General features: G+C 40.4%; 1 long non-coding RNA gene across 3 annotated transcripts in view; it reads right to left on the bottom strand.

The window, feature by feature from the left end:
• The window catches only part of LOC120102910 (uncharacterized), a 66,515-nt gene that overhangs the window by 32,423 nt on the left and 17,910 nt on the right, over window positions 1-16,182 (bottom strand). For 2 of the 3 annotated variants that reach the window (XR_015620311.1, XR_015620308.1), the window contains exon 2: window positions 14,565-14,619. The exons of the other annotated variant lie outside the window; for it this stretch is intronic. This is a non-coding gene — a long non-coding RNA (uncharacterized LOC120102910). The remainder of the gene's footprint in view (window positions 1-14,564; window positions 14,620-16,182) is intronic. 3 annotated transcript variants of the gene reach the window in all.

Here is a 16,182-nt window from a genome sequence, read left to right as displayed (position 1 = left end):
AAAACCCAGGATAGCTAAAACTATCCTCAACAATAAAAGGACTTCAGGGGGAATCACTATCCCTGAACTCAAGCAGTATTACAGAGCAATAGTGATAAAAACTGCATGGTATTGGTACAGAGACAGACAGATAGACCAATGGAATAGAATTGAAGGCCCAGAAATGAACCCACACACCTATGTTCACTTGATTTTTGACAAAGGAGCCAAAACGATCCAATGGAAAAAAGATAGCATTTTCAGCAAATGGTGCTGGTTCAACTGGAGGGCAACATGTAGAAGAATGCAGATCGATCCATGCTTATCACCCTGTACAAAGCTTAAGTCCAAGTGGATCAAGGACCTCCACATCAAACCAGACACACTCAAACTAATAGAAGAAAAACTAGGGAAGCATCTGGAACACATGGGCACTGGAAAAAATTTCCTAAACAAAACACCAATGGCTTACGCTCTAAAATCAAGAATCAACAAATGGGATCTCATAAAACTACAAAGCTTCTGTAAGGCAAAGGACACTGTGTTTAGGACAAAACGGCAACCAACAGATTGGGAAAAGATCTTTACCAATCCTACAACAGATAGAGGCCTTATATCCAAAATATACAAAGAACTCAAGAAGTTAGACCGCAGGGAAACAAATAACCCTATTAAAAAATGGGGTTCAGAGCTAAACAAAGAATTCACAGCTGAGGAATGCCGAATGGCTGAGAAACACCTAAAGAAATGTTCAACATCTTTAGTCATAAGGGAAATGCAAATCAAAACAACCCTGAGATTTCACCTCACACCAGTGAGAATGGCTAAGATCAAAAACTCAGGTGACAGCAGATGCTGGCGAGGATGTGGAGAAAGAGGAACACTCCTCCATTGTTGGTGGGATTGCAGACTGGTACAACCATTGTGGAAATCAGTCTGGAGGATCCTCAGAAAATTGGACATTGAACTGCCTGAGGATCCAGCTATACCTCTCTTGGGCATATACCCAAAAGATGCCCCAACATATAAAAAAGACACGTGCTCCACTATGTTCATCGCAGACTTATTTATAACAGCGAGAAGCTGGAAAGAACCCAGATGCCCTTCAACAGAGGAATGGATACAGAAAATGTGGTACATCTACACAATGGAATATTACTCAGCTATCAAAAACAACGACTTTATGAAATTCGTAGGCAAATGGTTGGACCTGGAAAATATCATCCTGAGTGAGGTAACCCAATCACAGAAAGACATACATGGTATGCACTCATTGATAAGTGGCTATTAGCCCAAATGCTTGAAATACCCTAGATGCCTAGAACAAATGAAACTCAAGACGGATGATCAAAATGTGATTGCTGCACTCCTTCTTTAAAAGGGGAACAAGAATACCCTTGGCAGGGAAGAGAGAGGCAAAGATTAAAACAGAGACTGAAGGAACACCCATTCACAGCCTGCCCCACATGTGGCCCATACATATACAGCCACCCAATTAGACAAGATGGATAAAGCAAAGAAGTGCAGACCGACAGGAGCCAGATGTAGATCGCTCCTGAGAGACACAGCCAGAATACAGCAAATACAGAGGCGAATGCCAGCAGCAAACCACTGAACTGAGAATAGGACCCCCGTTGAAGGAATCAGAGAAAGAACTGGAAGAGCTTGAAGGGGCTCGAGACCCCATATGTACAACAATGCCAAGCAACCAGAGCTTCCAGGGACTAAGCCACTACCTAAAGACTATACATGGACTGACCCTGGACTCTGACCTCATAGGTAGCAATGAATATCCTAGTAAGAGCACCAGTGGAAGGGGAAGCCCTGGGTCCTGCTAAGACTGAACCCCCAGTATACTAGACTGGTGGGGGGAGGGCGGCAATGGGGGGAGGGTTGGGAGGGGAACACCCATAAGGAAGGGGAGGGGGGAGGGGGATGTTTGCCCGGAAACCGGGAAAGGGAATAACACTCGAAATGTATATAAGAAATACTCAAGTTAATAATAAATAAATAAATAAATAAATAAATAAATAAATAAATAAAGGGATAGTTTACAGGTGACCTCTCATGTCATCTAATTTGAGTGTTTTTAATAATCCCCAGCACTCGGTGTCTTTATCACCATTCAGGTATACCAACAGGCCAAGAATCAGTATTTAGCTCTTCTCTTTTGAAAAAAGAAAAAAAAAGGAGAAAAGGTCAGAGCCAGGATTGCAGATGAGACTCCCAAAACATACAGCCTGTTGCCATTACCCTTGGTTGCCCTCCACAGGTAGACAGTAAGTCCCTATTACTGAGGAGATCAGAAACATGACCTAGAGAACCCTGAGCTAGACCTGGCTTGAATGCTTCCTCCCTGAGGACTAGTTTTCATGGTACCAGAAGAATCCATGCAATCTTCTAAAGAAGGAAAGAAATCAACAGTCTTGCATGGCAATGATGCCCATGAACCACGACACTGACTAGCATAGCATGATATCCCTAAGGGTTCAGGGATGGCACACATATGTTGTCAGTAATCAGAACTCTCAAATTGGTATTAAGATCCATGCAACAAAAGGGAACCCATGGCTAGTATTAGAAACCTAGCTAATGACTCAATGCTAGTGAAATCAGGGTATTGGAGAAGAATCTACAACTACTAACTTACTATAACAGCATAATCCTTAACAGCCACGTATTAACATTTGTTCTTATACCCACAGGTAAGTGTAGTCTTCATGCTCATCAAGAAAATGCCTCTTTGCAACAGATGAAGACAAATACAGGAATCTACAACTAATCAAAAGGGAAAGTTGTGGAACCGGTTCTGATAGATAAATTTACAAAACACTCCCAGGCTAAGGCTCAGAGAATATTGGAAAAAGAGGTGTCAGACAGAATCTAAGAGCCAAAGGATCAGGGAGTATGTGTTTCCAAGTAATATCAGAAGCTACACTCATAAAGTCTCACCAACAGTGACTATCCAAACCTGAGCTGAAAAAGAACATCAATGGACATGTCAAACTGGATTGAGGTAGGGAGGGCAGGCTGCCTCAACATTACACAAAGGTTATAGGCAACTGAGGAAAGGTAGGAGCAGGAGAGGTGGTCTTTCTCAGGGAAGAGCACACTACAGATAAGAAGTTTCTGGTCAGGTGGGATTGTAGAATCAGCTGCCACGAGGTAAGAGGCTTAAAATAATAGCCATGTGGGTTGGCTAATTGGAGTTAATTGTAGCCTAGACCTAACATGGCAAATTATATAATGGGATTATTGGCTGGGAAATAGACATAATAGCATAGAGGGTAGATATCTCCCCAGCTCTTGTGTTGACTAATTCTTATTATAAATATAAAGGTTGCATGTGTCTTTTCTCCAGGAACTAAATGGTCAAAGGCAAGGTAGAAAGTCTGGATTGGAATTAAATATTTTCAACAACAGTGGGTAGTATCTCCTGGGCAGGTGGCCCTACATTGTAAAAGAAAGCAGATTCATCACACTGTGAGCAAGCAAGAAAGTAAGCAGCATTCCTCCATGCCTCTGCTACAGTATAGTCCTGCTTTGGCTACTCTCAGTGTACCATGACTGGAGATAAGTAAGTCAAACTCTTTCTTCCCCAGGTTGTTTTTGATCATGGTGTTTTATCACAGCAATGAAGCAAACTAGGGGGAAGTCATTAATTCAGAACAAAAAGTAAACAAAAGAAGCAACACACACACACACAAGATGGGATATGAAGTAGATTTGGTTAATTTTCACTTTATAAACATTATAGTATTCAAACATCTAAAGGCACCCGTTAGCATAACATTTTGCTATATGTCTCTGTCTCTTTCATATATACACAAAGACAGAACTTATTAGCCACAATTTTCATATTGCTTGATAACACGCTAAGGAATTGCCAAAATCCCACTTATTTTTATAACTCTTCTTTGAATGTAGAATGAGAATCAGCTGCCTTTCTGCATACTTCTTTGGTTGTAATGTCTTCATTGTAACTTCTTCAGTTATAAGAATGGGTTTACCCTTCCACCCAGTCCTTTCTGCTGGGACAGATGACTAGCTAGTCTGCTCCCTAGAAGACACTATATCCTGAGGCATTCCAGAAGTTCTGCTGCACTCAGAGAATTTGGTAGAACCCTCCCAAGGTCCCACAGAGTCCACTGGGAGCCCAGTGGACTCTGTGACCCACCATTCCCCAAAAACCCTTGCCTGCCAATTACCACTCCCCTTCTGCCCAGTCCTTTCTGCTGGGACAGATGACTAGCTAGTCTGCTCCCTGGAAGACACCATATCCTGAGGCATTCCAGAAGATCCACTGCACTCAGATCCTTTGGGAAGAACCCTCCTGAAGTCCCATAGCTGCCACTGGGAGCCCAGACACCATATAGTGAGGCATCCCAGGATATCTGCTACACTCAGGACTTCTGATACCACAGCCAGAGACATCACATCGCAGGAGATCCACTGCACTCAGACACCACAGCTTAAAGGCATCCCAGGAGTCCCGCTGTATATGGGGCAACTGGGCAACTGACAGCACGGTCTGAAGACCTCCCCAGGACTCTGGCATGCAGGGAAACCCAAAAGACTGAAAGCCTCTCTGAGTTCTGCTGCACACAGGGAAACAGAAACCACAGTCCATAGGCCCTCTTGGAGAACGGCTTCTCACAGGACAAGAGTGTGACTGCTCCTCTAAGACTCAACAGTCTGAAGACCTCCCAGGAGACCTGCTGCAGCCAGGGCAACAGGTCAGCAGCTTCTCTGCCCCTCTAAAGGCCCTCCAATTGGAAGGCCCTACCCAGGTCTGCTACAACCAGAGCCACAGGCCTACAAGGAGACCTGAAGCAACACAGGGACAAAAGAGGCAGACTCCGGACAGAGTTACTCACACGAGTTAACACCATAGATAACCAGATGGCAAGAGGCAAACGTAAGACCATAAGCAAGAGAAGCCAAAATACATGGGCATCATCAGAAACCAGTTCTCCCAACTCAGCAAACCCTGAATACACCAACACACCTGAAGATCAGGAAGCTGACCTAAAATCCAATCTCATGAAGATAATAGAGTCCTTTAAGGAGGATTTAAATAATTCACTGAAAGAAATACAGGAAAACACAGGTAAACAGGTAGAAGCCCTTAAAGAGGAAACACATCCCTTAAAGAAATATAAGAAAACACAATCAAATAGGTGAAGGAATTGCATAAAGTGATCCAAGACATAAAGTAGAAGTAGAAACAATAAAGAAAACACAAATGGAGGCAAACCAGGAAATGGAAAACCTAGGAAAGAGTTCGGGAATTACAGAAGTAAGTATTACAAACAGAATACAAGAGATAGAAGAGAGATTCTCAGGGGTAGAAGGTACCTTAGAAGAGATTGATACAACTGTCAAAGAAAATTTAAAACATAAAAAACTCCTAACCCAAACATATAGGAAATTCAAGACCAAATCTAAGAATAATTGGAATAGAGGAGAACAAAGATTCAATTCCCAGCTCAAAGGACCTGAAAATGTCTTCAACAAAATAATAGAAGAAAACTTCCCCAACCTAAAGAAGAGATGGCCATAAAGGTACATGAAGCCTATAGAACATCAAATAAGGGACCAGAAAAGAAAATCCTCTCATCACATAATAAAACACTAAATGCACAGAACAAAGAATGAGTATTAAAAGCTGCAACACAAAAGGGCCACATAATGTACATAGGTAGACCTATCAGAATTACACCAGACTTCTCAACAGAAAGACAGAAGAGCCTGGTCAGAGGTCATGTAAACTGTAAAAGAACACAAATGCCAGCACAGACTACTATACCCAGCAAAACTCTCAATCAACATAGATGGATAAACCAAAATATTCCAGGACACAACCAAATTCAAACTGTATCTCTCTACCATTCCAGCCCTACAGCAGATCTTAGAAGGAAATCTCCAACACAAGGAAGGTAAAACAAGAAAACAAGATAGTAAGCATCTCACAACAAAGCAAAAAGGAGAGGACCACAGCACATAAAGCCACCTACAAAAACAAATATAACAGGAACCAATAGTCATCTGTCTTTGATATCTCTCAAAATTGATGGACTCAACTCACCTATAAAAAGTCATAAGCTAACAGACTGGATATGCAAACAAGATCCAGCATTTTGCTACATACAGGAAATACACTGCAATAACAAAGACAGTCACTATCTCAGAGTAAAAGGATGGATAAAGGTCTTCCAAGTAAATTGTCCCAAAAAACAAGCTGGATTGCCATCCTAATATCCAATAAAATAGACTTTCAACCAAAAGTTATCAAGCATGATGAGGAAGGACACTTCATATTCATCACAAGGAAAATACACCAAGAGAAAGTCTCAATTCTGAACATCTGTGCCCCAAATGCAAGGGCACCCACATTGATAAAAGAAACTTTTCTAAAGCTCAAAACACACATTGAGTTCCACACAATAATAGGGGGAGACTTCAACACCTCATTCTCATCAATGGACAGATCATGGAAACAGAAACTAAATGGAGACACAGTGAAACTAATAGAGATTATGAACCAAATGGATTTAACAGACATCTACACAGCATGTCACCCTAAAACAAAAGAATATACCTTTTTTCTCAGCACCTCGTGCTACCTTCTCCAAAATCGACCATATGTTGACACATCATACCCAAACTTATGGGACACAATGAAACATTACTAAGAGGAAAATTTCATAGCATTAGTGCCCGTAAAGATACTGGAGAGATCTTACACTAGCAACTTACCAGCACACCTGAGAGCTTTAGATCAAAAAGAAGCAAACTCACCCAAGAGGAGTAGACTGCAGGAAATAATCAAACTCAGGACAGAAATCAGGCAAATAGAAGCAAAGAGAACAATACAAAGAATCAACAAAACCAAAAGTTGTTCTTTGAAAGAATCAACAAGATAGATTAAACCCCTAGCCAAACTAACTAAAGGGCCAGAGACAATATCCAAATTAACAAAATCAGAAATGAAAAGGGAGACATAACAACAGAAACTGGGGAAATTCAAAAAATCATCAGATCCTACTACAAAAGCCTATACTCAACAAAACTGGAAAATCTAGATAAAATGGATGGTTTTCTAGATAGACACCACATACCAAAGTTAAATCAAGAGCAGGTAAACTATCTAAACAGACCATTATCCCCATAAGGAAATAGAAGAAGTCATTAAAAACTTCCCAACCAAAATAAATAAAGAAAGAAAGAGAGAGAGAGAGAGAGAGAGAGAGAGAGAGAGAGAGAGAGAGAAAGCAAGCAAGCAAGCAAGCCCAGGGCCAGAAGGATTTAGTTCAGAATTCCACCAGACCTTCAAAGAAGACCTGATATCAATTTTCCTCAAACTATTCCATAATATAGAAACAGAAGGAAAACTACCTAATTCATCCTATGAAGCCACAATTACACTGATACCTAAACCACACAAAGACCCTACCAAAAAAGAGAACTGCAGACCAATCTCACTAATGAATATCGATGCAAAAATACTCAATAAAATTCTTGTGCAAACCAAATACAAGATCACAACAAAACCATCATTCACCAAGATCAAGTATGTTTCATCCCAGGGAGGCAAGGCTGGTTCAATATATAAAAATCCATCAATGTAATCTACTATATAAACAAACTCAAAGAAAAAAATCACATGATCATCTCCTTAGATGCAGAAAAAGCATTTGACAAAATAGAATACCCCTTCATGTTAAAAGTATTGGAGAGATCAGGAATTCAAGGCCCATACCTAAATATAATAAAAGAAACTTACTGCAAACTAACAGCCAATAACAAATTAAATGGAGAGATATTTGAAGCAATCCCAATAAATTGGGGACAAGACAAGGATGCCCACTCTGCCCATACTATTCAATATAGTACTGGAAGTGCTAGCTAGAACAATAAACAACAAAAAGAGATCAAGGGAATACAAATTGGCAAGGAAGAAATAAAGGTATCACTATTTGCAGATGATATGATAGTGCACATAACTGACCCCAAAAATTATACTTCTCCAGCTGATAAACAACTTCAGCAAAGTGGCTGGGTATAAAATTAACTCAAATAAATCAGTAGCCTCCCTTTATACAAATGATAAACAGACTGAGAAAAAAATTAGGGAAACAACTCCCTTCACAATAGTCACGAAAAAATACAAAATATCTTGGGTAACTCTAACTAAACAGGTGAAAGATCTGTATGACAACAACTTCAAGTCTCTCAAGAAAGAAATCAAAGATCTCAGAAAATGGAGAAATCTCTCATGCTCATGGATTAACAGAATTAACATAATAAAAACGTCCATCTTACCAAAGGCACTCTACAGATTCAATGCAATCCCCATCAAAATCTAATACAATTCTTCAAAGACATGGACAAAGTAATTCTCAAATTCATGTGGAAAGGCAAAAAACAAGAATAGTAAAAACAATTCTTAACAATAAAAGAATGGCTGGGGGAATCACCATCCCTGACCTCAAGCTCTACTACAAAGCAGTAGTGATAAAAAAAAAAACTGTATAGTATTGGTACAGAGACGGACAGGTTGATCAGTGGAATAGAATTGAAGACCCAGAAATAAAACCACACACTTCTGCACACTTGATCTTTGACAAAGAAGCCAAAAATGTAAAATGGAAAACAGAAAGTATCTTCAATAAATGGTGTTGGTCTAACTTGCTGTCTGTATGTAGAAAAACTCAAAATAGACCCATATTTGTCACCTTGCACAAAGCTCAAGTCCAAGTGGATCAAGGACCTCAACATAAAGCCAGATACACTCAATCTAATAGAAGAGTAAGTGGGAAAGAGCCTTGAACTCATTGGCACAAGGGAAGATTTCCTAAACAGAACTCCAGTTCTCATGCTCTAAGATCAAGAATTGATAAATGGAACCTCATGGAACTGGAAAGCTTCTGTAAGGCAAAGAACATAGTCAATAAGACAAGTCAGCAACCTACAGATTGGAAAAAGAATCTTCACTAATGCCAGATTTGATAGAGGGCTAATATCCAAAATATTTAAAGGACTCAAGAAGTTTACAACCAAAAAACCCAAATAACCCAATCAAAAAATGGGGTATAGAACTAAACCGAAAATTCAAATAGAGGAATCTCAAATGGCTGAGAAACACCTAAAGAAATGTTCAAAGTCCTTAGTGATTAGAGAAATGCAAATCAAAATGACCCTGAGTTTCTACTTTATACCAGTTAGAATGAGTAAGATCAAACCTCAGGTGAAAACACATGTTGGAGAGGATGTGGAGAAAGAGGAACACTCCTCCATTACTGGTGGGATTGCAAATTGGTACAACCACTCTAGATATCAATCTGGAGGTTCCTCAGAAAATTTGGTGTAATTCAGTGAGGTAACTCAGACCCAAAAGGACATACACAATATGTTCTCACTAATAAGTGGATATTAACAAAAAGAAAAAAAGGTAGAGAATTCCCAAGATATAGTTCATAGCACTCAAAAAGGTCAACAAGCTGAAGGGCCCTCAGTTCCACTTGGGACGGAGAAGTAAGCAACCACAGGGGGAGTGGGGGAGATACCTGGGAGGGAAAGTGGGAAAGGGAATGGAGGGGCTGGGAGAACATGATCTAGTATTGGATGTGGGAAAAGAACTGAAGGCCAGCAGAAAGAATGAAAACAGGCAACCTTTGGAGGTATAAGGGTGGGAGGACCCTCCACAATGTACCAGACACCTGGGAGGTGAGAGACTCCAGGACTCAAAAGGGGGACCTTAGATGAAATGCCCTACAATGGGGAGAGGAAACTTGTAGAGCCCACCTCCAGAAGAAAGACAGGGCATCAAGTAAGGGATGGGGTTGCTATACCACAGTCAAAATTCTGACCCATAATTGTTCCTGTCTGAAAGAACTGTAGGGATGGAAATGGAGAAGAGCCTGAGGAAAAGAAGGTCCAGTGAAAGGCCCAAATCGGGATCCAGCTCAAGGGGAGGCCCCAAGGCCTGACACTACTACTGATGCTATGATGTGCTCACAAAAAGGGACCCATCGTGTTTGCCCTCTGAAAGACCCAACAAGCAGCTGAAAGAGTCAGATGCAGATATGTGCATCCAGCCAATGGACAGAAGCTGGTGATTCCTGGGGTTAAATTAGGGGAAAGCTGGAAGAAGCTGAGGAGGAGGGTGACCCTATAGGAGGACCAGCAGTCTCAATTTTACCTGGAACCCCGAGATCTCTCATACACTGGATCACCAACCAGGAAGCAAACACCAGCTGATATGAAGCCCCCAACACATGTACAGCAGAGGACTGCCTGGTCTGGGCTCAATCAGAGAAGATGCTCCTAACACTCAAGAGACTGGAGGCCCCAGAGGGTGGGGAGGTCTAGTGGGATGGAGGGATAGGGACATCCTCATGGAGACAGGGGGCAATGGTGATGAGGTATGGGATGTGGTACAGTTGGAGGATGGACCAGGAGGGTAATAAAATCTGGAACGTATAAAAAGGGGGGGGGGTAATCTTGGTAAAAGGCAGTATAGTATAGTGTATGGACATAAGACCTCTTGAAGGCATTCATGTCAGTTTTATACCAAGATGGAAAATGTAGTTTCCTGAACTCCATTTATTGAGGCCTCTTTAAGAAACCAACATGGAAACTCAATCTGTATTTTACCTTTTGGATTAATAAGAGCATTGAAAATAATAATAATAATAATAAATAATGATGATGATGATGATGAAAGAATGGGTTTAACTGGACAGTGGAGTTACTTGCTTTTAATCTCAGCAGTAGGAAGGTAGAGGCAAGGAGATCTCTGACTTTGAGGTCAGCTTCATCTGCAGAGTGAGTTCCAGGACAGCATGGCTATACAGAGAAACTCTGTTTCCAAAAACAAAGCAACAACAACACAACAGCGCACGAAGAATGAATTTAACTTTTCAAGTAACCAAGATAATCATAGCCAGATACCATAAAAAATAAAACTGAGCTAGAGGTACGGCTCAGTGGATGAAATATTTGCCATGGAACCATGAAGACTGAAGTTTGGGTCTTCTCTAACTGCATAAAAGCCAACTGGGCAAGCCTGGTGATGAGGAGGTGGAGACAAGGGATCTCTGGGGAGATTAGGTAGTGAGCTTAGCCAAATCTGCATGCTCCAGGCTCATCAAGACACAGCCTCAGTACATAAATCGAAGAGCAATTAAGGAACAGACGCCAAGTCAACCTCTGCATGCACACATACAAACCAACACGCCTGTAAACATGTATTAAGTATATACATGCAAAAAACAGCAAATAAGATGAAATTAGTTATCAAACAGTATAAAATTGGTGGCTAATAATTTCTGTCTTTGTGTATATATGGAAGAGACAGAGAAAGAGACAGGCAAACAGAAAGAGGTGGTGCCACCGTGAAAGACAGGGTTTTGATGGATGTTTCTGGGAAAGGATTTAAGCATGTTTTACGCCAGCATGTCTGAATTTCCCAAGGTCATGGCTCTGAAGGACAATTCCCATTTGGATGCAGACATTGTGTTTGCTTTGAAAGATTGATGATTTTACAGCTACGACTCATAAAGCTGGTGGTCATAAAGCACCTAGCTCTCTCCTGGAGGCCTACCACGCTGACTATGTAAATACTGCTATCAACTTCTAACTTAGCCAAAAACACCTTGGGCTGTGACACGGGGAGAGATGCCCCATAGCCATGATCCTCTCTCAGCTCACATGACAGATATAACATCTAGAGACTTGAAAGAGGAAATTCAGTTTGGAAAAAGGAAAAAAAATACACACACACACACACACACACACACACACACACACACACACACACACACCTGTATAATTAAATGACAAGAAAGGACTGAAATATAAAAATACTTTCCAATAGGGAAGAGAACATAGTATTTTCGGGACATTTTTGTTTATTAAAAAGAGCCTTAAAATCAGAGCGAAAAAGAGAAGACTAATCTATCTTGGTTTTCCATCTGGGATTTACACAATGACTACACCCTTCTTGGCTGCCCATTTTCTGACAGACCTGTTCTTGTGACAACTCAGTCTCTTAGCTTTCCCCTCTTTCACTTCCCAGTGGGGCTTCACAATAGGTTGTTTGCTTATGAAGGCTCTTAACCTAAACCTCATTTCCGACCCCCATTATCTCCACACTTCATTTTCCCATTTCCATCCCAGTTCCCTGACGTGTGAGTTAAACTTTTCCTGAACAAGGTTGAGGCTTTAAGTCACACATGTTGATTCAAATCTTGGTCCTTAATAATGATCTCAGAAAATAAAATTAAGCTTTCATGTATTAAAAAAAATGTTGTTTAAAATTTTTCCAAATTATTTTAGCAATATATACCTAGAAAAACTGGGGTAAATTATGGCACAAGGCAAGTAAACATCAGCTTGTGTGTCTGCATGTGCAAATGCTATAGTCATAGGTCTTAGAAAGGAAACTAATGTAATACTTGCTATTCTACAGCTTTTGTTCTTTACATCATTTCAAGTAAGTAACTGTCCACCTTAACATTTCTATTAATAGTGACCAAGAGATGCTTTACTGCAGAACAGTCAATGTACTGTCATTATGAGTTGACACTGAGAGGGTCCCCATTTGGTTTAAATCTTTCTCTAGTTGCAGCCATCTGTCCTCATTCTGTCCTGCAGTGACACAGATAAATCCTTACTCCTTGCCACACAATAGGCTTTTAAATACTAATAACAGTCTCCCCTCTCTGACCCTTTTTCCTCACAGCTGTACTACCTATGATTTTTCTGTCTTTGTAAGTTTATTTTCTCAGTGCCATCATGTCTGGGCCCGGGACTATCATAGGAGCAGCATCTGCCAACCCACTTCTCTGCCCCGGAGGCTTCTTCAAAGACATCTCTCTCTCTCTCTCTCTCTCTCTCTCTCTCTCTCTCTCTCTCTCTCTCTCTCTCTCTCTCCTTCTGCTGAACTGCTACTTGTTGTTCTTTCTTTCATCAGCTTGGTGATAGAAGACACAGCTTATGTGTTTTAGTGGAGACTTACACTACTTACCTCCTAGTCCTGCTGTCTGTCATAAAACTCATGGAGAGTTCCCCACACCCATGTCCACACTTCTTTGGTTGTCAAATTCAGATAAACACACACACACACACAGAGTACAGACCAATCTGCTTGATAAACATAGATAAAAAAAATGTCAATAAATACTGGTACACTGAATTCAAGATCACATCAGAAAGAGCATTCATCATGACCGAGTTGGCATCATCCACAGTTAAACAGATAAATCCATTAATTTTTATCTATCACATACATAGATAGACTCAAAAATAGAATCACATGATTATCTCAATAGATACATACAAAAGCGTTTGACAAAATTCAACATCCCTTCAGGAAAAAAAGTCATGGACTGGGTAGGGATGGAGGGAGCATACATCAACATAACAAAGGCTGTATACAACAGGCCTAAAGCCAACGTCACACTACACAGAGACACACTCAAAGCATTCCTGATAGAGCAAGACACATATGTCCATTGTCTACACTCCTACTCAAGATAGTGTCTGAACTCTTAGCTAGTGCAGTGAGAAGAGAGAAGAATATAAAAGTGATATAAATGGTAAAAGGCAAAGCCGAACTATGAAGATTTAAAGATGATATGTATTCTATACATAAGGCATTAAAGAATCCATCAAAAAAAACTCTAAGAACTGATGAACCCTTTCAGCAAAGTAACAGGATCCAAAACTGAATGATTTCAGCACTATTTTCTCCTGTACAATCAGTACATTGAATGTGCAAGGGTAATGTGCATTATTAATCTCAAGGGCTTAATTTAAGAATTAAGAAAAAGTGTCGTTGTACTGCAACGAAAAAAGAGAGTTGTGCTCAATTAAGGGGTGTGTTTGTCCTTATAAGGCTGTAAGTTTCTTTTTATTTATTTTTTAAGTATTTGTATTCTTTTTTGTGGAACCAAGAAATATCATATTGACTGAGGTAACCCAGATGCAGAAAGACCAACACTTCAAATTCTCTCTCAGCGGTGGTTCCTCCCTCCACATCTTTAGAGGTGAGTATATAACCTGGAGGAACCACAGACACCAGAGAAGTAAGAGACTGTACATCAGGAGTGTGGCTCTAGAGAAGGAAATCACAGGATTAAAGTGATATAAACGGGAAATGATAAAAACAGGAAATGGGGCTTAAGTGAGGAGGAAGGAGGGAGGCAATACAAAGAGAAAGTAAGGATGGATAACTAACACTAAGGAAGCTTGAAAAAGCCCTAGGGAACCATATTCTTGTATAGTTATCTAAAATTACATATAAGTAGGTACATGTGTCTATATATAGGTACATAAATAAAGTTTTACCTCTTTGAGTAATAATTCTCCCCCACGGAAGCCATAGCCAGATTATCAAACAAAAACTGCAGGACCAGGTATGAGAAACCTCCTTTCAAGTTGTTCATCAGAGCAGTCCAAAATACTCCCCAAATAATCTCGGCTATAGCTTTTCAACCCAAAACTGACAGTAAGTCCCTGATGCTAAGGGCACCACAAGCTTCAAACACAGAACTGAGAGCAGGTAAGCTGGAAATTACCTGAAAGCCTCCTCCCCGAGGACTAGCATTCAAGTAGCAGAAGATGCCATGTAAGCTGCCAAAGGAACAAAAGCAAGTAATTGTATTTATTTTTAGGTAACTGTATTCTTTCTGTGCAGCCAGGAAATATCATATTGAGTGAGGCAATTAAAAGTCTCACCCCACTGTGGCACCTCTGATCTCCAACAATGACCAGTCCAGCAAAATATTCCTACGTGAGTAGTAGTGGTGATTGTGCCTTGGCAGTAACTGACAGCTATATGCCCCATTGAACAGGAAAGAAATCATGCCTGGTGCTTTAACCCTGGTCAGCTTTATTTTTTAATATGTCTCTGTATTAGATATGTTGATTTTTTTTCTAGAACCAAAGTCTTTAGGTTGAATTTTAGCCACTTCAGAGAATCACTACACCTCCATGCTTCAGTTTCTTCACTGGTGGATTAAGGGTGATAGTTACTGCCATCTAAGGTTGCTATTAAGATGGCCAGTAATGCATGGACAATATCTACGTCAGCTTCTGCACCATGTTGAGACTATGCTTTTGCCTATGGAAATGGAATAAAAATGGTAATAACAAGGACAAGAGCATAGAGGAAACCCCAAAAGAGGTGTATGGGAACCTAACATTGTAGAGTTAAGTTTTGTTTCCTTTATTCTGTTAGTCTACATATCAACCATTATTCGAACACAATTTTGATATTTTTAAATATTAATGATACTTTTTAGGCAAGAAATTAAGCTTGGGAAGATTCTACTCTGGCTCTGCCCTACCCTTGATTTATATGCTTGGGAAAAATCACCTTTCGCCTTCCTGTGTTTCATTTCTCTAGTCTGCAAAATGGGAAGATAGGCCTAAGTATCACGGTATAATCACAGAGCCTTCAACATGCTAAAAAGCACCTGACGGGCAGTGACTCATTGGGAAACACTTATGATTTCCCGTGTTCTCTAGTTATCTAAATATCTGCTACAGATGATCAGCATCAGGCAAAATATAAGTGCAGAGCCCTTTGACTCCCAAGGTAGCATATGCCTATGCCTGAGGCTGACTTGCTTTTTATAGAATGGCTTAGCAGGACCCCCATGTGACTCTAAGAAACCGAGAGAAGAAATAGGAAACTGATAAAACAAGGGCATCCATGTGTGTGTAACATATCTATAATAGAGATTGTTGTAATATAAATCTTATTGAGGCCTCACAATAACCTAGGTGAAAGATTTTATTGCCCATATTGCAGAGATGAATTCCCCAGAAAGGTCGAAGTTAGTGCCCAAGACCATAAGCTATTAACTTCAAAAGCAGGATTTGAGAAAGGCTAGCTAAGCACAGTTTCAAGTTCCAGGTAAGATCTGAGCTCTACTGGATCTGGAACATTTGAACTTGGCCACTCAACCTTAAACCTGAGTGGTGTTACCAAGGCCATGTGTGGTGAGAGAATTCACTTTATTATGGACAACTAGCCCATAGAGGGCAATGTCCTTCAATCATGACTGACTCAGTCTGGCAAATATCTTCCAAAGCCTATTTTTTCCCCAAGGTGCCCTGCTGTGAACATACTTGGTGAGTCTACCTGGGAATTGACTGAAACAGCTCAGTAGCAATGATAGTTTTTCCACA

Source organism: Rattus norvegicus, chromosome 5 (assembly GCF_021556685.1).
Source record: "Rattus norvegicus strain SHRSP/BbbUtx chromosome 5, alternate assembly SHRSP_T2T, whole genome shotgun sequence".
Lineage (NCBI taxonomy): Eukaryota > Metazoa > Chordata > Mammalia > Rodentia > Muridae > Rattus > Rattus norvegicus.
Note: the sequence above shows the minus strand (reverse complement) of the source record. Positions and strands in the feature narration are given on the sequence as shown.